This window comes from Panthera tigris, chromosome E1 (assembly GCF_018350195.1).
Source record: "Panthera tigris isolate Pti1 chromosome E1, P.tigris_Pti1_mat1.1, whole genome shotgun sequence".
In the NCBI taxonomy this organism is placed as follows: domain Eukaryota; kingdom Metazoa; phylum Chordata; class Mammalia; order Carnivora; family Felidae; genus Panthera; species Panthera tigris.
In genome coordinates this window covers 41,338,608-41,362,138 of record NC_056673.1, presented here as the reverse complement: position 1 = coordinate 41,362,138, position 23,531 = coordinate 41,338,608, and the positions used below count along the sequence as shown (strand labels likewise).

General features: G+C 53.2%; 1 long non-coding RNA gene and 4 other non-coding genes across 5 annotated transcripts; all 5 read left to right on the top strand.

Annotated features, from left to right (window-relative positions):
- The first annotated feature begins 4,310 nt into the window (after positions 1 to 4,310).
- LOC122233893 lies at positions 4,311 to 4,501 on the top strand. The gene has a single exon (XR_006211618.1). It is a non-coding gene; the product is annotated as a U2 spliceosomal RNA (small nuclear RNA).
- A 7,553-nt stretch (positions 4,502 to 12,054) lies between these two features.
- Positions 12,055 to 12,238, top strand: LOC122233901. The gene has a single exon (XR_006211624.1). It is a non-coding gene; the product is annotated as a U2 spliceosomal RNA (small nuclear RNA).
- Positions 12,239 to 17,339: 5,101 nt separating this feature from the next.
- Positions 17,340 to 17,530, top strand: LOC122233890. The gene has a single exon (XR_006211615.1). It is a non-coding gene; the product is annotated as a U2 spliceosomal RNA (small nuclear RNA).
- A 1,498-nt stretch (positions 17,531 to 19,028) lies between these two features.
- Positions 19,029 to 22,429, top strand: LOC122233624. The gene is made up of 3 exons (XR_006211267.1): positions 19,029 to 19,052; positions 20,575 to 20,776; positions 21,887 to 22,429. It is a non-coding gene; the product is annotated as an uncharacterized LOC122233624 (long non-coding RNA).
- A 434-nt stretch (positions 22,430 to 22,863) lies between these two features.
- Positions 22,864 to 23,055, top strand: LOC122233894. The gene has a single exon (XR_006211619.1). It is a non-coding gene; the product is annotated as a U2 spliceosomal RNA (small nuclear RNA).
- The last annotated feature ends 476 nt before the right edge of the window (positions 23,056 to 23,531 follow it).

Here is a 23,531-nt window from a genome sequence, read left to right as displayed (position 1 = left end):
CCCTCAGTCATCAAGTGCCGTCGCCGAGCACTTCTCAAACGGTCCCGTGCGCGCGCGCGCACACACACACACACACACACACACACACACACACACACCACACACGCGCACGCGCGCGCGCCAGGAGAGTCTTGTTAAGAAGCCCGTGGTCCTGCGTTTCCAGCATGCTCACGGGACCCTAATGCTGCTGATCTGGAGACCTCGCTTTGAGCGGCGAGACTGCGGTAAAATGTCCCACCTCGGGTCTTTTGTATTTTTTTTTTTTTAAGTTTATTTACTTATTTGTGTGTGTGGGTGTGTGTGTGAGAGAGAGAGACAGAGAGAGAGAGGGAGAGAGAGAGAGAGAGAGAGAGAGAGAGAGAGAGAGAGAGAGAGAGAGAGAATGAGAGAGGATGGGGGGTGGGGGGTGGGGGGGGAGCAGAGAAAGAAGAGAAAGAAGTCCGAGCAGGCTGTGCGCTGTCAGCGCGAAGACCGCCATGGGGTTCAAACCCAAGAACCGTGAGATCACGATCTGAAGCTGAAATCAGGAGTCGGACGCTCACCTGACCGAGCCACCCAGACGCCCCTGGAGTCATTTTTAAAACAGGGTATATGTGACCCTAACGTGGCCAGCCGTTGCTAGAAAAAACAATCTCCCTTGCCCACTGCCAAGTCAGACAGACGGACCGGGTTCTGATGGGAGTCACAGAAGCAAAAGCTTTTGTGTGTAACTGGAGAAAAAGGAGAGGGGAGAAGAATTGAGAGCGGAGGGGAGGGGAGGGGAAGTCGGACAAAACAAAATGGCATGTCTCTCCGACCGGGTCTCTTCAACTAGTTGTGAAAGCTGAGGGGACAAAAAAGAACCCCATGGAGGGGCGCCTGGGTGGCTCAGTCGGTTGAGTGTCCGATTTTGGCTCAGGAGCAAGAGGACAGGGTAGACGTGGAGATGAAGGCAGGGCTGCCGCAGGGCCAGGTAAAAAAACACAGATGCGGTGGGGATTGGACTTGAGGACGCTGTCCTCCTGGGCTGGCAGGGACCCAACAGCCCTGCCAGGCCTGAGGAGGGAACACTCAGGAGCGCCTGGAGTTGGAGTTGGTGTCCTCGGCAGCGGGCGGGGGGCAGACACCCTCCTGCTGTGCGTGGGCATCCCCAAGGCTCTGTGGGGGTGTGATGGTAGTAGCTGAATGGCCGCAGAAGAGGACTGGAAGAGCTTGGCAGATGCCCCTTGCCGACCCAGGGCCCACAGGTGCCAGTCATGGAGTAGGTGTGATACTGGAGAATCCGTTGAATCAAAATTTTAAGTTTGTTTATTTATGCATATGTTTGTGTTTTGAGTGAGAGAGACAGAGACAGAGACAGAGAGAGAGAGAGAGAGAGAGAGAGAGAGAGAGACAGAGAGACAGAGAATCCCAAGTAGTCTCCGCACTGCCCATTGAGGGGCTCGAACTCACAAACTGTGAGATGGTGACCTGAGCCGAAATCAGGAGCCGATGGTTGCTTAACCAGCTGAGCCGTCCAGGCGCGCCTGCATCAAAAACGTTAAAAACAGGTTATCAGAAGAATTTTTAATAGAAAAATCCAGGGGTGCCTGGCGGGCCAGTGGGTAGAGCATGTGACTCCTGATCTTGGAGTTGTTGTGAGTTCGAGCCCCACGTTGGGTGTAGAGATTACTTAAAACTAAAATCTTTTTAAAACGAGAGAGAGAGAGAAGAAAAATCCGGAAATATATCTAAATACGTATGAGGACTTTTTTTTTTTTTTTTTTTTTTTTTTTTTACATGATCAGGGTGGCGTCTGAACCTGACAGTCCGGGGGCTATTCCGTATAGGATGCCGGGACGGCTGGGTAGCCATCCAGAAAAAGTAACGTCAGACTTATACTCCCAATTCCTACACTAGGACGGATACGAAGAAGTGTGCTCTGTGCTCGAGGTGGAAATGCAAAATGATGAACAATTTAAAGGACAGCGGGCAAAGAATAGAGACACTCAGTAACTTGACCAAACTCACAAGAAGCCGGTGCGTGAACTGGAATGAGAAACCATTAATTTGCAACGGGAAATACTCCTTTGCGATGACAGAACACGCATGTCTGCCATCCCAGGCACCTCATTGCACAGATCAAGATGCCCGTGAAGTTCCGTGAGGGAGCCCGGTGGGGCGCCTGGCTGGCTCCGTCAGAAGAGCATGGGACTCTCGATGATCTCAGGGTCGTGAGGTCGTGAGTTCAGACCCCATGTTGGGCATGGAGCCTACTTTAAATAAATAAATAAATAATAAATAAACAAACAAATAAATAAATAAATAAGCAAGCACGCACGCACGCACAAGATGGCCAGGTAAACGTGGAAGCGAGCAGAAAGTTGGTAGAACGCAGTGAGGGTCATAATTACCACAGGCCAGGAGGTCTGCTGATCACCTTCCATATGTAGAGATCACATTATATAATACTTATTCATTCATTTATTTGACCAAATATACGAAGTGTCCAGTATATGCCAGGTACTGTCCTAAGCACTGGAAATATAACTGTGGACTATGGAATAAAGAACAAAAACAAACAAACAAACAAAAAACAGGTAAGGGAGAACAGGGGCCCTGAGTGGAGGAGGGAAGATTAAGATTATATGCCTGCTGTTAGTACTCTCGCTTTCCAGATGAGGAGCTACAGAGAAGTGAATGGCCTGAGGTGTTTCCCTGTGCTTGGTTCTCACAGATATACTACGTACCAAACATGTCTTGTTATTCCCTCTTTTTAAAAAAATGTTTGTTTCTTTGTTTATTGAGGGGGGGGGTGAGCTCGCGCATGAGCGCACGATCGAGGGAGGGGCGGAGAGAGCAGGAGACCGAGGATCCGAAGCAGGTTCTGTGCTGTTGGCGCAGAGCCGGATGAGGGGCTCCATCCAACTCACCGACCCTGAAGATCAGGACCAAAGCCAAAGTGGGGCGCTTAACCGACTGAGCCACCCAGGCACCCCACGTGTCGTTATTTCTAATAATTCTCATCATCTTAGTTTACAGGACAATGGGCAAATGGTTTATTGAAGGGGGAGGGTGAAGCGAGGAGGACAAGGTCCACGTTAGGTCACACTAGGCAAACTGGGTTTAGAGGGCTTCCGTCCTGTCCGCGCCCGCACACCTACCTGTGTGTCAGGCTCAGCAACTCTTAGTCTCCTCCTGGGCTGGACACACAAGAATAACTTTTCTCTTTCTTCCTTCCTTCCTTCCTTCCTTCCTTCCTTCCTTCCTTCCTTCCTTCCTTCCTTCCTTTCTTTCTTTCTTTCCCGTGCTCTTTCCAGGCCCTGAGCTCTTGACTTCCTAGACCTTACCCAGCCTCTTCCACCAACTAAGCTGTGTGGTCTTGGACAAATTGCTTAACCTCTCTGTCTCAACTGTTCCATCTGTAGGTAAACTTTGCAAGTTTGACCCGAAAAGAAAGCACTGGGCACAAGTCGGACCCAAACAACCAACGTGTCCTATTGTATTGTGTACTGCCGCTCCGTTGTTTCAGTGTCACAATCGATGGCCCCTTCACTGGTACCTCGTGGGACCCAGGACCCATATTCTAGACGGCTTAAATTGAGGTCACCTCAGTAGCTACGTTTCGTGCTCCCTCGACCCCATTCAGGAAGGCACGAAGGTTTCCACCTCTTGACCCGGGACACTGGAGGCTCGACTGGGGTCGGGTCAAGTAGTGTGCCCAAGAGCCCTGCTGACCAAGGCAGGGTAGCAGCCCTGTTAGGGCCCAATCTCGGGTCCCAACTTCTCTCTGGAGCCCTTTCCAGGAGACCTCAGCCGGGCGCTTCTCGGTTCCCAGCACCCTGGATACAGCAAGCCCCGTAGGGTCCTACAGTGATGACGGGACGGGACGACGTTCTTCAAACTCGGACCACTCTGCTCCAGCCCCTTTCCACACTCCCCAGTTCCCAGACCCCCATCCCCACCTCCCCCTTGGCCCTGCCTTTACGCAGGCAAAAGCTTTAAACCAACTGAGAGCTTGGCCTCAACCTAGGTTCTGCTCCAGCCCACAAAGCCCTTCAAGAGAACTGGGAAATGGTGGGCGCGGTTACACCTCGCCGCGCGGAAGGGGCGGGGCATTCAAATGAGAAATGGCCTCTGGGTGAGCGCGACGAAGCAACGACAGAGAACACAGTTTCTCTTTTAAAAGGCAGAGATTTAAAAATCTGCACAAGAGCCTGCTGCCTAGTGTGGCTCCCATACCAAAGTCCGAGAAGCGAGGGAAGTGAGACCTCGAAGGAGGGTGACCTGGCTCACCGTGAGTGCAATGTGGATGAGGGCAGGGCGGTGGCGGGGAGGCGGGCACGGCCGGTATCGCTTCTCGGCCTTTTGGCTAAGATCAAGTGTAGTATCTGTTCTTATCAGTTTAATATCTGATACGTCCTCTATCCGAGGACAATATATTAAATGGATTTTTGGAGCCGGGAGATGGAATAGGAGCTTGCTCCGTCCACTCCGCGCATCGACCTGGTATTGCAGTACTTCCAGGAACGGTGCCCTCCTCCCTCTGGGGGGAGGTAGTACTTGCGGTGTTCAAGATCAGCATGCGGTTATAAACGTGTTTCGGGTCCTGCTCGTGTTAGGTATCGGCCGGGTGCGCCTAGCGTTGGCAGTTCCTCTTCTTCGCTTCGGGGCTGGCGTGCGCGACGGGCGCCTGTAAGATAGCGCGAGGCCTTGCTTTTTCTGAAGCTGTTGTTCTCGGCTGCACCTTCTGGGCAGTGGCAACTAGGAGTTTACAACGACTCCTGCTGTTAGGGCTTAAGTTTCCAAATCCTTGCTCCCAGGCTGGACGGGTGTGGAGTCCGACCAAGCCCGACACGGGATGGGGTCACCTCTCTTACTACTTCAGTCTCCTGGGCGTGCTCCTGTGTGAGGTCTATGGCATGTAAATGACTGAATACTGTAAGCAGGTGGTTTGTTTGTTTTGTCTTAATTTTAGTGTTTACTTGTTTTTCGAAGAGACAGAGCGTGAGCGGAAGAGGGGCAGAGAGAGAAAGAGAGACCCCCCGACACGGGCCGGAACCCACGGACTGCGAGATCATGATCTGAGAGCCTAAGTGAGAGGCCCAACCAGACTGAGCCACCCAGGCGCCCCAAGTCGGTGGTCACTTTTTAAGCGGAAGGTTATCATCGTAGGAAGTCCACACCTACAAAGTGACATACCTTCTCAACCGTGCTCCCTTTTGCCTTCTGCACAAAGGTGAAATGTTTTCTTAACCTCACCGTTGGTGGTATGAGACCGGGACCGGGACCGGGACCGGGACCGGGGCCGGGCGGCGGGAGGGGGGGCATGCTTTCTCTCTAAAGGGCCAGCCGCATCGTAGAAAGTTGAGGCTCCATGGGCCCCCAAAGGTCTCTGTGACATATTCTTTCTTTTACAACCCTTTAAAATTGTACGATCCGTTGTCAAAGTGCACCTTACAAGAGCGGACCGGGCCAAATAGGGGTACCGGCTGTAGTCGGCCAACGCCTGGTATAAAGTACCCACTTTCTGTCTTGTCAGGGACATGCTTCCCCTTCAGGCTTCTTGACAGTCCGCTGCCACAACTAGAGAAAGGCCTTACATTTACAAGTGGCTGTGGCTCGTGCCCACAGTGGAAACGGAGAGTTCCTGCTCACTCACTTGTCTCTCCCAGGTTTTCCATTCACGGGGAATACATTTGTGGAGCACCCACGATGTACACACCTTTTTTATTTTTTTATTTTTATTTATTATTATTTTTTAAGGTTTTTAAACTTTGTTTGTTTGGAGAGAGGCAGAGAGCACAAGCAGGGGAGGGGCAGAGAGAGAAGAGGGGAACAGAGGATCCAAAAACAGGCTCTGTGCTCACAGCGGAAAGCCTGATGCGGGGCTGGAACTCAGGAACCATGAGATAGATGATCATGACCTGAGCCCTAGTCAGGCACTTCACCGACTGAGCCGCCCAGGCGCCCCCACAATGTACATTCTTGATTAAAAAAATACCTTTGTGTTGGCGGACATTTCCAGGGTTTCCCTGCAGTTTCTGTCCACCTGTAATCTTCGGGTCTTTTTTATACTCCTATATGTTTTAGGGCAGATCTGGATTACAATCTCTCCTAGCGCTGAGGGGGACCCATGACTATTAAAAAAAAAAAAAAAAAGGAATCTAGGGGTGCCTGGATGGCTCCGTCGGTTAGGCGTCCGACGTTTGGTTTCGGCTCAGGTCATGATCTCACCACGGTTGGTGAGTTTGAGCCCCACGTGAGGCCCTGCTCTGACAGGGCGGATCTTGCTTGGGATTCTCTCGCTCTCCCCCCTCCCCTGCTCGCTCGCGCTCTCTCGAAATAAATAAACGTAAAATTTTTTAAATTAAATAATAACAATAAACAAAAATGAATCTAGCTAACAACAGTATCCCTCCACCCAATCCATACACCTCCTTCTACAAAACTGTGTCCTACATGAGGAAAAATATGTGACACTCTCTACTTAAAAAGGAGACTTCTTTTCCTCTCATAGGCTAAAACAGACAGAAGGAAAGAAAGAAGAGACAGCCAAATCTAGAACACCGACCACGTAATTTCTTCTCGTTTTCCTAGTCTGTTGCCCTGTGTCGTTATGTGCCCTTTTATGGGTCCCCTCAGGTCCCAACAGAACTAGCAAGATGTCATCTCTCTCCATGCCTCCTTAGCCTCATGAGACTCCAAACCTCCCCTTTCCCACTCATTTCTTTTCCTTCTCCCCAAGTGCTAGCAAGTTTGAGCACGTTTGGGACTGGATGGTTGGAGTATTGAGTTAGGCTCCTGGGGTGCTGATAGAAGGCAGGGGGAACCAACGAGTGAGTGTTACAAATTGGGGTTTATGCGTTCAGGAAACATGTCTTGAATGACTGCTATGTGCTAAGACCGAGAGACAGATGCCTAGGTATGAAAGAGGCAGACGGGCCTCCCTACCCCGAGAAACCTTACGGTCCCGGACAGAGAAAGCGGAGCAACCAATCATGGTGGGATCCGGGATCGTCTCCGGAACTGAAATTTCTAAAACCCCCGCAGAGGATTTCTTCTCATGGGTTGGGCACACCCCGTTGCCAGCAAAGCACACCCTGGGCTAACTGATGCAAGGCGTCCGTTTCTGAGTTCCTGGGAATGGATACCCTACAGTTGAACAGGCAACAGAAAATGGGCAAAGGATAGACAGTCTGCCGGCGGGTTGCGGGGGTGGGGGGTGGGGAGAAAAGCACAGTTAGTTAGTTATAGGCTGACATCTGCCCCCCACCCTGGGGCAACGTCACCCCTTCTGTGCCCCCGAGTCTCTAAGGGGCCAAGGGGCCTGGGCCACCCGCTCATCCCAGAGACCCCAGTATCGAATCTATCCCCTCTGTGGCATCACACCGACGGGACAGGATGAGCTGGGGGGCTGGCGCACCAGAGGCCATCAAGACATACAGGCACTCCGGTGCCCCGCAGTCAGAGAGGGAGGGAAACCCTACAGTGAAAGAAACAGGGCAGCACAGCGTTTAAGGACTCCCGTTGTGGGACATCCCCTCCAAAGTCCCGAAAAACTGCTTCCTCTTTATACACCCGCCGCCGCCGCGGACTACTGAAAGAGAAGGAAACCCAGGGCCCGGTGGGCCTCTGTGGGTTCTGGAAGCAACCCATTCCACACGTAGACGCCCTGCTTGGGCTCACGCACCGCGGGACGTGGAAGACCCTCACCTTGGGAGGTGGGTGCGGAGCAGAGAGAGAAGGGCTCTGAAGGCCTGCGAGGTGCAGAGGGGCAGCCCTGCTGTTGGGGCCACAGGATCCGGCGGACCCCACCGTGTTGGCGGCCGCGGGCGGGTCTGTGAAGGAAGAGATGCTGTGTGGAGTTTATGGCAAAACCACCACGGCGCCGAAGGGTCACATGGTGGGGGCGGGGGGCCCTCCCTTCGGGTTCTGGAGCCAGGCCTCCTCCAGGCCCCGGACGCCAGAGACCTCTCCGCCTTCTGAAAAGCAGCTCCTGGCATGCTGCTGGGCCCTTGTAGAGAGGGATGCTTACCATGGGACCGTCAGAGACCAGGGCCCCGGACTGTCCATCAGTCCTAAGATGAACGTAGGGTATCAGGGTCGAGCCCGAGCAGGAATAAGAGCCACTGGACAGCCAACAGAGGAAATGGCCCCCGCCGGCCCTTTCTTGGCCACCCCGGACCTGGCACGACGGCACGTGAACAGCGGGGGCTACAGTGGTGGCCGCGGAGGTCGCACACGGGGCCGGCACTGCTTCTCTCGGGGCTCTCAGTGGGGGTGGGGGGGGGGTGGGGGGTGGGGGGTGGGGGTGGTACGGGGCTCCATGGGGTACTGGGGCCCGACCATTTCTGCTGGCCATTTCTACTGGGTTTTCACATGCGGGGCTCCTCTAGCCGGCTATCTTTGTTTCCAGAGGCCTCCCTTTGGCCAAGCCTTTGTCCGGTTGCTCAGAGCTCTGACGCCCTCCTTGCCCACACCTGCCTCCTCCCTCCATCTTATTAACCCTCCACCCCCCGCACCCCCAATCAACCTCCTGCACGCCTCACTCAGTCCCAGCAGCTTCTTTCCAGAGGACCCAATGCCGCCTAGGACTCAGACTCCGGTAGTCCAACTTTTACAAAACATTGGTCAATGTGAATATGTAACGTTCATGTCTGTACAGTTTTAAAAAATGTTTTAATGTTTATTTATTTTTGAGAGAGGCAGAGAGTGAGTGGGGGAGGGGCAGAGAGAGGGGGAGACGCAGAATCCTTTTTTTTTTTTTAATTTTTTAATGTTTATTTTTTGAGAGAGAGAGAGAGAGAGAGTGAGTGAGGGAAGGGCTGAGAGAGAGAGAGAGAGAGAGAGAGAGAGAGAGAGACAGAAACCGAAGCAGGCTCCAGGCTCTGAGCTCCGAGCTCCGAGCTGTCAGCACAGAGCCTGATGCGGGGCTGGAACTCACAAGGTGTGAGATCATGACCTGAGCCGAAGTCGGAGGCTTAACCGACTGAGCCACCCAGGCGCCCCGGGGAGACACAGAATCTGAAGCAGGTTCCAGGCTCCGAGATGTCAGCGCAGAGCCTCAGGCGGGGTTCCAACTCAGGGACCTTGAGATCATGGGTTCATGACCAGAGCAGAAGTCGGATGGTTAACCGACTGAGCCACCCAGGCACCCCTCATGTCTGTACAATATTTTTGACGCCTGGCGGGCTCGGTGTGTAGAGCATGCCACTCGCAATCTCAGGGCCTCACGTTCAAGCCCCACGTTGGGCATGGAGTCTACTTTAAAAAAAAAAAAACAAACGAAACAACAATCCAGAAACAAAACAACAACAACAAAAATGGAAAGGGGAATAAATATTTGCCAGTCGAAACCACAGGCAGGGTTTTTTCTCCAAATTATATAGGAGATGCCAGAACGGGATCAGAAAAAAAAAAGGGGGGGGGGGGGGGCACCTGGGTGGCTCAGTGGGTTAAGCGCCAACTTCAGTTCAGGTCATGATCTCGAGGCTTGTGAGTTCGCGTCCGGCACTGTGCTGACAGCTCGGCGCCTGGAGCCTGCTCCCAATGCCGTGTCTCCCTCTCTCTCTGCCCCTCCCCCGCTCGTGCTGTCTCTGTCTCTGTCTGGTCGGTGTCTCTCAAAAATTAAAAAAAAATAATAATAATCAACATTAAAGACAAAAAGGAAAAAAGAAAAAAACGACCTGATGAAACGTGGGCAAAGTCACGCACTTCAGGGGAAAGATGACAAATGTGGGTTTTTCACATACAGAGGTGCAAAGATGAACAAAGAGGTACGGTAAAGAGAGAAATGCGTACCTAGAACGGTACTGAGATAGAGTTTACAACCTGAGCGCTTGGTAAAAATCCGAGAGTCTGACGAGCTACTGGGTTTGCCAGGCTGCAGACACAGACGCTGCTTGAGAACTCTCGGGGTGCTCCTAGAGTCCCCATCCCCGGCCCTGACCCGTGGCTGGAGACGCTTTTGGGGCGACAGCGCCAGGGACCAGGAGGGTGCAACAGCTGGGTGGAGGTACATGGCTCTTGGGTGAGGCTGGTGCCAGCCGTAGCTTTTCAGGCGCCACCGCCCGTGTGTGTCGGTTTGTGCGGGCCACGGGGGGCACGGCGGGGCAGGGGTACTGACTCCAGCTACCCTGCAGTCAGTTAACTCCCAAGAGGCCGATCGGTGCACTCGGTTCCTCGGGAGACGGTCCTTTGCCAGGAATGGGAGTGTCTTGAGGGTCAAAACAGCTGGGAAACCATAAAGTGGCTAGTAACTGAAGAACGTGGAACCAAGCAGAGAGGTCTTGTGTTGGAGAGGCCCCAAGAGCCATCAGGATGGCCGTGGGCCACTGGCTGGGTGAGCTTGCTTGGTCGATAGATCTACCTCGTTGAATCCATATCCATTCGCTCATCCATTCAACAAATATTTAGGTGCTGGGCACGGGGCTAAGTGCACGGGCCGCCAGAGAGGTGGGAAGAGGGGTCCAGGTGGGATCTTCCCAGTCGTCCCGAGCTGGGGTATCGAGGGGGCGGGGCAGGGTGTGGGAAGGGAGGCAGGGTACAGACCAGGACATACTCCCATACCGTATCATAGTGGGGCTGGTGGGAGTGGGGAGGGAAAAGTGCTCAAAACAGGCCCCGGCGTTAGGTTAGGTTAGGTTCTATCAGGACGTGGTCTTCAGCGAGGAGACGAAGCTTCCAGAGAAGTGACTGGCAAAAACGCTGTTTGCTACTCAAGCAGCGGACTCCTGCCGGGCATTTCCACACAGGGCCTCAGAGGCTAACCAGTCACGAAGGTAACTTGCTTAGGGTCCCGAGCAACCCCGCGCTTCCGGGAGAACGCGTGACGGAGAGATCATCCCCGCCCCCGCCCCCACCCCCACGGGACAGAGGGTAAACTCAGGGCGGGAGACAGTCACAGAGCCAAGAGCTAAGACGGGGTCGGGCAGGGCCGTGACCGCAGATGTCACCATCGTGTTACCGGCCTCTCTCGTGCCGGTCCCTGTGTGTGTGTGTGTGTGTGTGTGTGTGTGTGTGTGTACGTGTGCGTGTGTGTGTGTGTGTGTGTGTGTGCGCGCGCGCGTGCCCAGCAGTCCTTCCCTGCTCCAAGGTCCACGTCCAGAGGCAGGCGGTGTCTTGGGACAGGGTGAGGCCCACAGGTCGGCTGCCTACAGTCTGCGTCCCACTGGACAAGTTTCTCAACCTCTCTGATGTCGGTTATCACAGCCGTGAAGTGAGGGTGGTAACCACTTCAACTCGCTCCAGGGTCCTGAGGATCCAAACGGATGGGAAAGACCGCACGCAGGGCAGTGAGTCTGGCGCGCGGCGGTGCTGCGATCGATCGGGATGGTTTCCCCCGCAGGGATGACGGAACCGAGGACTCAATCAGATCGAGGGGCGATCGTGCTGGTCTCACGGTCCTTACAGCTAGCTAACTGCAGACTTCGAGAAGAACTAACCCAGGGAAGAAACCGACGCCCGCCGGGGCGAGGGCGGGGACGGGGACGGGGGCGGGGGACAGGGGGCGAGGCGGGATGTCTCAGTCACCGGAGGCTGGCGAGGAGGTGAGTAGGACGGAGGCCGCTCACAGTCACGCTCGCAGGTTCCTGCCCCGGCCACAGTTCGCTGCCCGCCCAAGGTCGGGGCCCCGCCTGGGGCCCCGGGACGGACGCTCCCCTCCCCGACGCACAGCGTTCTACCCCGCGGCTTTCTCGGGAGCACGCGGACCGCTCCGGTCCCACGGCTTCCTCCCGCAGCCCCTCTCCCCTGCCCTGGGCCCGCGGCGGGAAGGGTTCCGGGGACCCGGCGGGCCGGGCCAGGGGCGGAGCGGGACCGTTGTGACACGCTCCCCCCCCACCCCCCACCCCCCGCCCGGGGCAGGGTGGGGCGGGACACGCAAATTAGCGAGTCCTCCGCTAGGGAAGGACGGGAGGGAGCGGAAAGGGACGCGAAAATTCACCAGGAATGCGGGGGGCAACTGCAACTGCACCGCGTGTGGCGCGTACCACGGGATAGTGAGTCAAGAATGTGGACTGAGCGTGACCTGGCTCACCGTGAGTGCAATATGGATGACTGCAGGGCGGTAGCGGGGAGGAGGCAGCGGCCGGTAACGGTTCTCAGGCTCTTGGCTAAGGTCAAGTGTAGTACCTGTCCTTCTCGCCTTCGGTATCTGATACATTCTCTAGTCGAGGACGGCATACTTAAATGGGCTTATTGGGGCTGGGAAGTGGGACCAAGGGCTCGCTCCGTCCATTTCGTGCGTCAGTATTACCAGAATCCGTGCGCGCTTTCCCCCGCCTCGGGGCGCGAGGGGGACTGGAGAGTTGTGAACTACAGGTGGAATCTAGTGCTTGTTCTTTGTCGGCTCGTGTGTTGCGCTGCTTTGTTTTGTTTTGTTTTGTTTTTTTTTTTCCGTCTGTTCGTTTGTTCTTTTTTTTTTTTTTTTTTTTCCTTCTTCTTCTGTGCTTTGTCTTCTTCCCCGCCCCGCGTTTTGGTTCCTGAAGTTGTAACCTTGCAGTTTCCCCGTTTGTGGGACCGGTCGGAGACCTTATGGTCTTATTACTCCTAGCCGGGGGGAAGAAGCCCGACGCTGGGCTCTAGTACCCCTGGCACGGGCGCGTGCCGCCGCTCGGCGTCCGCCGCCTGGGGTCAGCCCCCGTCCATGCCTCCGGTCATCGGGCTCTGCGGCCGAGTGGCGTTCCCCTTTCGTGCCTCTCTGGCTTCTTCTCTGGGTCACACGCGCCGACCCCCTTTCCCCACCTTTCCGCCGCCCCCGGTCTCCTGAAACTTTCTTACTTCTCTGCTCAAGACCGTGCCTGTTTGCTGCCTCTGAAGTGCTTTTTTTTTTCTTCGTATGCCCCGCCCCTGGGCGTGGGCCCAGGCCCACGGCTTGGTGACCCACACTTTTGGGGAGAAATACTTCACGCCCACGCCCATGTGGCTCGATTTCCAATGTCTCCGTTGGAGACGCAGGACCATCTCCTCACCGCCCCCCCCCCCCCCCGCATTTCCTCTTAGATGTGGAGACTGATGACACTACTCACGAGGGTATGAAAAGGTTTACAGCTCACATAATGAAGCTTTCCAGGGAGAGCAGGGTGGCTCCCGGGCAGATTCAAAAATCTTTGCTTGAGAGCAAAGGAAGGAGCCTGGGTTGGTGTGTTTATTATGGTGGTGAATGGAGGGTCTGGGGTAAGGCTTTTTGTCAGATCGACCGGAGGGAGGGCAGGAAGAGAGGAGGGAGTGGCGAGACTTAAAAGCTGTCTGCAGTCAAAGATCCAAAGGAAGTCAGACTCTCTATGACCTGCTGCAAGCTGCTTTCCCCTCTGTGAAATGGGGGTGGGCAGCCGCCTTCTGCGGGCACGGTGCCCATGAAACCGTGCCTTCCACGGTGGATACTCAACAAACATCCCTTGGATCAGAGTTTGATGGCCGTCTTGATCTGATGTGATAAGGAGGGTTCCAGCCTGAGCAAGGGCAGGGGCGGGGGTGGGGGGTTGGGGGGTGAGGGGTTGGGGGGTGAGGGGTTGGGGGGTGGAGTGGGGGCAGGGCCAGGCCGGCCGGTGGGGACAAGGTGGAGGAAGAAAGGGAAGGGGAAGGGGTACGGGCAGGTTCCTGTGAGAAGCTGAACCTGCTGGCTGACTTTGAGATATGAATGAGTCTGTGAAGGACGGGGACATGGGGGTGGGGGCATGATGATAGGGAGGAGCCCACCAGAAGCAAGGGTCCCCAGTTTTGAGGCCCAGATCGTACCTTCAAGGTGGCTGGGCAGGTCAGTGGGATACAAACTGGTCCCCTCATTCTCCAATCGCTCCCCTGCCCCCGCTCTTGGTCAGACTGCAATGCCCGGGTTCCCCCCTCATGTGCCCTGAAATTCTGACTTGCATGGGCACTCTGACTTGTTCTTTAGGCCACCACCACCCCCCCCCCCGCAACCGCCCCCCCTCCCGCCAAGACGTCAGGCAGGCCTTCCTGATTCAGCTGGCTTTGTGTTCCATCCCACCTTCTCCTTTATTGAATATGTATCGCATGCTTCCCATAGGGACGCAGAGCCAAACGGGAGAGGCCTTGGGCCTCAAGGGAGTCACACAGCCAGGTGGGGGCCACAACCATGTGTTCATCTCTCACAGTCCCCTCCGCGTGGAACCTGGTGTTGTGGCCATTTTGGGCAGGTGTCTTATCCTGGTCCTGGCCCGGATGCTCCCTGGTTGGGGCATCGAGGAGGCAGGAACGGTGTCTGGTTTCTCTCTACTTCCCAGGACCAAGCACCGCCCCGGTGGGTCGTGGAGTTGAAGGTGATTAATGACTATTCCTTAAGTTGGAACCGCTGGTGATGGCAGGAGGCCCAGAGTGCGGGTGGTTTTGTCCTCCTGGGCAGATCCATTTCCCCAGGGTAAAAAGACAAGAGCTTTGTCACTGGGCCTCCTGCTCTCTCCGAGGGTCCGTCCACTCTGTAGTGCCTGTCGCTTTCCGAATGGGGCATCCATTTTCTTGAGGAGGATTCTCCATACAAGTGACCACGCACCCCCTCACCCCCACCATGAATGCCTAGGGGGCAGGAATAGGATCACAGTCACGTCCCGGAGTTGGGCTCTGTCTGATGGGTGCCCAACCATCATCCACATGGAAAGGATGGGTCAATCCCGTGGACGCAAAGAATCAAACGTGGTTAGGTCAATGTGTTCCGCTACTTTATTTTTTAAGTAAGTTCTATGTCCCCTGCAGGGCTTGAACTCATCGCCTTGAGATCAAGAGTCTCATGCTCTACCGACTGAGCTGTCCAGGCACCCCTGTTCTGCTACTTTTTATTTAAAAAAAAAAAATTTTTTTTTAACGTTTATTTATTTTTGAGACAGAGAGAGACAGAGCATGAACGGGGGAGGGTCAGAGAGTGGGAGACACAGAATCCGAAACAGGCTCCAGGCCCTGAGCTGTCAGCACAGAGCCCGACGCGGGGCTCCAACTCACAGACCGCGAGATCATGACCTGAGCCGAAGTCGGCTGCTTAACCGACTGAGCCACCCAGGCGCCCCATGTTCTGCTACTTTTTAAAGAAAAATCGAAGGCGGGGTGGGGTGGGGGGGGTGGTGGTGGTGGTGCGGCCTGGCTGGCTCAGTCGGTAGAGCATGGAAGAGATTACTCAACAATAACATCTTTAAAAAGGGGGGAGGGGGCACATGGGTGGCCCAGTTGGTTGAGAGGGGGACTTCGCAGCTCAGGTCATGATCTCACGGTTGGTGAGTTCCAGCCCCGCATCGGGCTCGCTGCTGTCAGCACAGAGCCTGCTTCGGATCCTCTGCCCCCCCCCCCCCCCCCCGCCCTCTGCCCTTCCCCCGCTCGCGCTCTCTCTCAAAAATAAACATTTAGAAAAAGAAGAAGGAAAGAGAGAGAGAGAGGAAGAAAGATCCAGGAGTGTTACAAAAATGTACACGTGGTACAGTTTAGGATCCAAGGTGGCATCTCAAAGTTGTGAAGGAAAAATACATTCCTTTGCACTGTACTGCCGAGTAGATACCAAATGGCTCAAAGATTTAGCTGTGGAGAAAGAAGAAAAAGACCTAAGGGAAGATGTAGGAAATTATTTTATAACCTCATCTGAAAAACATCTGAAAGCTATTTTTTTTAAACGATGAATAGGATGATAGAAAAAATAACTTTTTAAAAGTTGTTTGTTAATGTAATGGCTTTTTAAATTAAGAAATAGTTTGTGATATTTATTTGTTTATTTTTGAGAGCGAGAGAGACAGGGCGCGAGCAGTGGAGGGGGCAGATAGAGAGGGAGACACAGAATCCAAAGCAGACTCCAGGCTCTGAGCTGTCAGTACAGAGCCGGATGTGGGGCTGAAACCCACAAACCCTGACCTGAGATCCTGACCTGAGCCGAACGAAGTCAGAGGCTCGAGGCTCAACTGACTGAACCACCCAGGCGCCCCTATGTTTTAGATAATGTCTACGCCTAAACGTGGGGCTGGGACTCACGACCCCTCCAGGTCAAGAGTGGCCAGCCAGGCGCCTCTAAAATATAACTTTCAGTGGAACCTCAAGGAGATGAAATCCTCAAAAGACAGATGGCCAACAGAAGAAAATATTCACTGCTTGTATTACATACAAAGGGCCTTAATCTGTAAATTGCCGATACAAGCCCTTATGATAAAGCCCGACCAGTTAACCTAGCAAGTAAAAGGGCCGAAGTCCCTGAACAGAGAGAGTTCAGGGCTCTCAAACACAGGAGAGAACACTCAGCCTTATCTTCTTACCCATGATTAGAGAAGTACAAGTCAAAACCATGCTGAGGTACCATTTTCACCTGTAAGATCGTCCCCTCCCCCTGCTCCCCTGTCCCCCCGCCCTCCCCCCCCCCCCCCCCCCAAGCAATCCCCACTTTGATGCCACGCGGAGTTGCTGGCGGGACTGGGGAAGCAGGCGCTGCCTGAAAACGTCCGCCGTGCTCCTGCAGTCACTGTCCCTGCTCCCCCGAAATTCAAGGCCCCCTCGCGGCAAGAGTGGCAGGACCGTGACCACACCGCACTCACGGCGAGGACACAAGGGCATACGACTGGCGTCCACAGAGCGCAGTTTGCAGGCACTTGGGTCCGTGCGTGTGTATCTGAGCAAACTCCGCGGGAGTGAATCACGCCGAGGAGACGGAAACGCCAAGTTATTGATTCGCGACGGGAACTGTTCCATCCCAATGAAAGTAATCCAGGAGGACATCCCCTTCTCGCGAGGGAACCAGCCTGGGGCTCGGACTCTGGGGCGGAAGACGGCCCGAAGGACGCGGACGCGAGCGGGGGTGGGGTGGGCGTGCTGCTGAAGAGCCGTCAGCATCGCGACGCGCGGGGCACTGGCTGGGCGTGTAAGAGGCAGGATGTCATTCCCTGAACGGTGGTTGAGTGTGCGGGGCGGGGCGGGCAGAGCAGCGGCCAAAAGCAAGGTCTTGCCTTCACGGGCTCCCGGAAGCCCCGGGATCTGCAGCCGTGTTGGCTGTCCCTTTGCAGTCCCCGCCAGCCGCCCCTCCTCCCGGGTCTTTGCGCGAGGTGTGTGCACGCTGGGAGGTGGGCCCCCAGTTGGGTTTGGGCTCGCGGCGCGCAGAGGCGGTGGGGAGGGTGGAGTCGGGCCGCGGCGGCCGCGCCTCCTCAGGGAACAAAAGGCGGGGCATCATGCAGATTAGAAATGGCTGTGCGGCGCGGTAAGGACGGGCCAACCAGGGATACGGGATTTCCCCTTCAGAATGTGGAGAACGAAAAAAATGTGCACAAAAGTATTCTAGTGATTATCGATGGTCCTGTCGATGACGCAAAGGATATCAGAAAAGGAGTGAGCGTTAGGGTTCTCACCATGAGTTGAATATGGATGATGGGAGAACGGTACTGGAGAGGGAGGGGGAGGCCGCTATCGCTTCTCGGCCTTTTGGCTAAGATCAAGTGTAGTATCTGTTCTTATCAGTTTAATATCTGATACGTCCTCTATCCGAGGACAATATATTAAATGGATTTTTGGGGCTGGGAGATGGAATAGGAGCTTGCTCCGTCCACTCCGCGCATCGACCCGGTATTGCAGTACTTCCGGGAACGGTGCACCTCCCTTCCTTTCACTGGGTTTCTAAAAGCAGACTTAGGGCTGGGTTTGTGAGAGGCGTGTTTTTTTTTTTTTTTTTTCTTTCTTTTCTTTCTCTCTGTTTCGGTGGGTGCTGTCTGTCCTGTTCGCGCCGTCGCGCCTTTTTTTTTTTTTTTTTGGGGGGGGGGCCTAGTCGGGGTTTTGCTTTGGCGGCAGGATCGGTTCGCTGGGGCCGAGATGCCTGTTGTGAGGGTCATTGTTTTCGCGTTAGTTTCAGCGCGCTAGGTTTTTTCCTGCTCTCCGTAATTTCATTGTTCCTCACCTCCGGCACTTTTTTCACCTGCCGGTCTTTTTTTCGTCCCATTCCCCCCCCCCCCCTTTTCCGGTTTCGCCCCGGGGTGCAGCCTTTTTTTTCCTCAACCGCTTCCCGCTACCGTTTTCCGGTTTTTTATCTTTCTCCGGAAATTTGCACTCGTACGTAGTGTGATTCCCGGTGGTGGCCAGCTTTTCTAAACTTCCTTCCATTTTTCGTTTCCGGGAGTCTTGCGCCACTTTATCTCTCAAAGAGCTTTGCCCTCCTCCCCCGCCCGCGCCCGGCCGTTTATGTTGTACAACACGCCCCCCCCCCCCCCCCCCCCCCCCCGGCCGCCTATGCCTTGTCCTTGTGCTTTGTGTCCAGCTGCAGCTCATTTCGCTTTTGAAAGTTTAGCTCCTGGCTGTCTCTCTCTGAGACACTTCTGTCATTCCTGGTGAGTTTCAACAGTCACACGGGCGATTCCTTCCCAACACCCCGCCTGGCCTCTCAGTTTCTCCACTGCGGCTGAATCTATCCCCCTCGTCCGCCCGCTAGATTTTGTCATTCCCAATTGCTCTAACCGTGTCCCCATCCCGCATCACACTCTCCCATCGCCTTCTGCCCTTCCTCTGCCCTTTGACACCTGACACTTTTCTCTGTTCCTTCACACCTACACCCTCACCCCTACCCCGGATCCCTCAATGTCCTTGCCTCCCTATTGACCCGGATTCATTTCCTTGCACATACCCTCAGGTCCTTGACACGTTCTTGGTGCCACCTGTGCCACTGAATGTAGCCGGCGAAAACCATAGCACCGGGCTGATCTGGCTCACCTAAACTCTCAGTGTGCCGGGGAGGAAACTAGATAGACCTCAACACATTTGTTACCCAGGCCCCAAGAGGCCCTTTCAGGAGAAGGAAAAATAAAAGCATTGGGGGAGGGGGCAGCTGGGTGGCTCAGTCGCTTAAGCGTCGGACTTTGGCTCAGGTCATGATCTCTTGGTTTGTGAGTTCGAGCCCCGCGTCGGGCTCTGTGCTGACAGCTCAAAAAGCACTGTGGGAAACTGCTTTATTTAAAATTGACACGAGTTTAATTAAACACAACAAAACTCACATTCTTCATACTTTCCAGGTCTTGAAGGTCTAAATATCCGAATCCGGCGACATCGTCCAAATGCAACGGACTGCTCATTGGCTGTCCTACCGGGCCTGTGAAATATTGCTTCTCTCAGTATTTCCAATACATCTCCAACAGGTTCGGGCCTTATCACTACTTCTGGTTCTTCTTGCACCGTCAAAACACAACAGTCGAAGGTTTTTTTCATTTTTATTTTTTATGTTTTTAAACCCTCGGTGGCTTGCAGTTCTGTTGACCTGCAGAGTCTGGAGTTTGAGAAAATTCATCTAGGATATTGTCATTTGAAGACGTGGGGTCGGAGATTTCACTCATGTTGATCCCTTTCACCCCTCCTCATTAGAGACCAGTCCTTTGCTTTCATCTTCTGGTTCATCTAGTCAGAGTCTAATCATTCATCTACTCGTGTCAGAGTTCTTTTCTTTGCCCATATTATGGGTGGAAAGGTGAAAATTTCCAAATTCTCGATGACATTCAACAAAAGCAAAATTCAGACTGCCAGGATAGTGTCTCCCATCTGCTTGTGTACCTTCTGGAAAGATGATTCGATACTTTGTTTTTAACTGCAACAAGGCAGGGAGAAAACTGAGGGATGGTGGGTGCCACTCTGGTGACGTGTTTCACTGCCGCCTCACCGCTCTGAGGGATTCCATTTCCTTAGCCTTGTAGATTTCTCCGTCCTAGTTGGGGATCGAGGAATAACTTCAGGCAAAAATACCCCCAGGATGATGAAATAGCAAATTGTTTCGTTGTTTTGAGGTTACAGGGAGAATAAGATTGCTAAGACCCCGCGATGTGTCTTCGGTTTGGAGACAGAGAGAAAAGCAGCCGCAGAAGCTGGCCTGACACTCACAGCTAGGCTGTGGGGGTCTCCCGTGGAACGTAAACAGTTTCACACAACAGTGGCGGCAATCTGAAAAATAAAACAGCCCGTTATTTTACTAGCAAAAAAAACCTATTTTACTAGCTATTCGGGAATAGCAGAGGAATTGCGATTACGGACCTGCAGGCTGTGGTGAACTGCAGACAAGTCCAAAGAGGCAAAAGGAAGGTCAGCCTTTGTTTACGTTTTAGGAGGAAGCTGGGGAGGCTTGTTTTGAACAACAGTTCCCTGGAGAGGAACAGGAGTTTGAGGTCCTGGCGGTTTCTCATTAGCTGCAAGCGGGGGTTAGTGCCTTGTTGGCTGGGGGTGCAACGAGGGCTCTTCCTTCTTTTTCTTAAAGGCAGGAGATAAGCTTCCTATGTGAAAAGGGTCTCCCTTGTCAGAATAAATTTTTGTCTTCCTTCTTCCCGCTAAGGTTAGGCAGGCTGCAAGGAGTGGTACATGCTTGAGAGCTCCCCTTTCCAGTGCTTCCCGACTCCATTTTAACTGAGCTCCCCTTTATTTTCTTTCTTTTTTTTTCTTTTTTTTAACGTTTATTTATTCATTTTTGAGATAGAGACAGACCATGAATGGGGGAGGGTCAGAAAAAGAGGGAGAACACAGAATCTGAAACAGGCCCCAGGCTCTGAGCTGTCAGCACAGAGCCTGACGCGGGGCTCGAACTCACAGAACGTGAGATCATGACCTGAGCCGAAGTCGGACGCCCAACCGACTGAGCCACCCAGGCGCCCCTCCTTTATTTATTTTCAACATCAACAGATTAAGGTCACTCTGTGACCGTGATGAATCAAGACAGAAACAAGGCCACTCCGTAGTCGCCTCCGAACTGAGACAAGAAAAAAGAAGAATATTGTCCAAACAACAAAGCTGACCAAACACCCCCTATCCTAGCTAATATGAGTAACTGCTGCTACTTTCCCAGTCGCAGTTTTGGCTTCGCTCTATTCTTCCTTTCTCCTAGGTAAGATGTATTCAGCTACCCAATCACTGAATTACCCCCACTGCCTGAGGTCATCTGTAGGAGAATGTGTGCGTGTGTGCGTGCGTGTGCGTGTGTGCGTGTGTGTGTGTGTGTGTTGTCTGGAGGGGGGGAATCTTTGTCCTTCTCCCCTTCAAGGTTCTTGGGGTGGTGGGAAGGGGAGGATGGCTGGGGCATCAAAAAGAGAAAAAGAAACAGAAGTGTATTAGTGTACGTATCTCATATATACACAGGAGAAAGGGATGAATAACCCAATGGGGTGGCTGGAACTTGGGCTTACATAGCCGCTTAAAAACAAAACAAACAGGGGCGCCTGCGTGACTCAGTCGGTTAAGTGTCTGACCCATGATTTCTGCTCAGGTCATGGTCTCATGGTTCATGAGATCGAGCCCCGAGTCGGGCTCTGCACTGGCCGGCAGCACAGAGCCTCCTGGGGATTTCTCTCTCCTCTCTCTCTCTCTCTCTCTCTCTCTCCTCTCTCTCCCCCCCCCTCCCCCCGCCTCCTGTGTGTGTGTGCTCTCTCTCTCCGTCTCTCTCTCTCTCTCTGAAAATAAAATATACAAATAAAGAATCTTTAAAAACAAAACAAACAGAAACAAAAAAATAATAAATTTTCAGAAAAGTGACAAAAAGTAAAAGGGCTTTGAGTTTCTAGGCTGGCCAACTGTGGGATGGTAACTATATGGGGAAATAGTGGAAGATAAGGGCTGGGCAGTAAAATTTGTTAGGTAAAGTCTCTGGTGCCAGTCTCTGGGCTGATAAGGATCCAGGGTTGTCCGTAATTAACTCCTGTATACCTTTATGTCCTGATTTTAGGCAAATCGGGGGAGGGAAGAGTTTTTTCCTCCTGTTTCAGCTCAAAATAATCCTTACGCCAAAGTGGCATATTGGCGGGCGGCAGGGGAGGGGGGGCAATTCCGCCACCCTTCGCATCCCAAAAGAAGGCCTCGCTCACTCAAACCTTCCCCAAGCTCCCTAATGCAAGCCTACATCCCGTATATAATGAGCCATTCCTGACACCCTCTCACTGAGGCGCCCCGCGGTTTCCTTCTCACTTTGCAGCAAGCGGTAACCCAACCCTTTTCATTACAGGTGTGTTCCTGGTGGTCTTTGGCTGGATGGCGTTGACAAGTTATTAAGGGGGTCCACCGATGGACCCATATGGGAACTGCGACGTGGAATGCGTTTTATTCTAACAAGCAAAGTTCCCCCCCCCCCCCCCGTTGGAAGGCCTGTAAATGAGAATACAAGTCATGAAATACCACTATTTACAAATAGAACTGCTCAAAAGAGAAACTAGGAATTCAAAAAAGAGAAAAGGTTGTTGATCTCATAACTCCTAGAGCAAGACAGCTTAGTAAAAGGGTAGAGGGATGGATATATATGTATCTGCATCTGTGTCGGTGTATGTATGTACAGTACACAACAGATCCATGATGTTAGGTGGTGGGTGCTCACGGTAGAAATCTTTCAACGTTGCTGTACGTGCGAAAAGAAATTTAAGAAAAGAAAAATGCTGCCAAGAAAAACCTCACAAAGCTATTTGTCTCGTTCTGGGCTTTCTCCAAGGAAATGAGACTTGAGGCAGCTTTCCCGCTACAGGCGCGTTTCCCTTTCAAGGCGAGAGAGAGAGAGAGAGAGAGAAGAGAGAGAGGAGGGGGGGAAGGGGGAAGGGGGGGGAAGGGGGAAGGGGGGGAGGAGAGAGGGAGAGAGGGAGAGAGGGAGAGAGGAGAGAGAGAGGGAGAGAGGGAGAGAGGGAGAGCGAGAGAGCGAGCGCGAGCCGGCGCTGACGGCAGGAAACCAGGAAACGGCGCGTGTGTGGGCGGGACATGCAAATTAAAGTGGCTGTTTCTCTCGCGAGCTATGGGAGCAAAACAATAAAAAGCGTGAAAGCCCCGAACAAGTTAAGCGATCTGATAAACTGAGTATGTCTTAGGAGAGTTGTGACGATGACACACTGTCCAGTCTGAGGAAAGAGGGTGAGCCTTCGTTTGAGGGTGACTTTTCTCACCGTGACGCAAAGGAGGAGTGAGAGGGAGGGTGCCGATGTGCTGGGGGAGGTTACGGTTATCGCTTCTCGGCCTTTTGGCTAAGATCAAGTGTAGTATCTGTTCTTATCAGTTTAATATCTGATACGTCCTCTATCCGAGGACAATATATTAAATGGATTTTTGGAGCCGGAGAGATGGAATAGGAGCTTGCTCCGTCCACTCCGCGCATCGACCTGGTATTGCAGTACTTCCAGGAACGGTGCACCTCCTCTGGGAGGAAACACTCGAATGTGTCAAAGGTTAGTCCTCACGGTCGTCTTTTCCCGGCTTTCGCTTCCCCGGTTCTGTTCGCTCTCTTACGTTTCTTCTGTATTGATTGTGCTGTCTTATCATATATGTGTTCCCCGCTGACTTTTTTAGTGGTGTGTTTTTTGCGTCGGAAAACGAGGGGCGAGAGCTTAGATACTTACGATTCTGCCGCCTTTTTTTCTTCAACCGCTGAGTTTTTTTCTATATCCCCCACTTTGAGCTTTCAGATGCCCTAACAAGTAGTTTCTGCTTAAACTGACCTTCCAACTTTTGTGGTGTTTTGACTCAAATGAACTCTTAACATTCACAAAGTGTAGGAATTATGGAGAATTGCAATGAATCTCTACAAGTTGATGAACTAAGGATTGAGACTTCCCTCCTTCTCTCTAAGGTCTATTTTTTTCTAATTGTGGCTGCGCTCACAAGTCAGTTGAGGC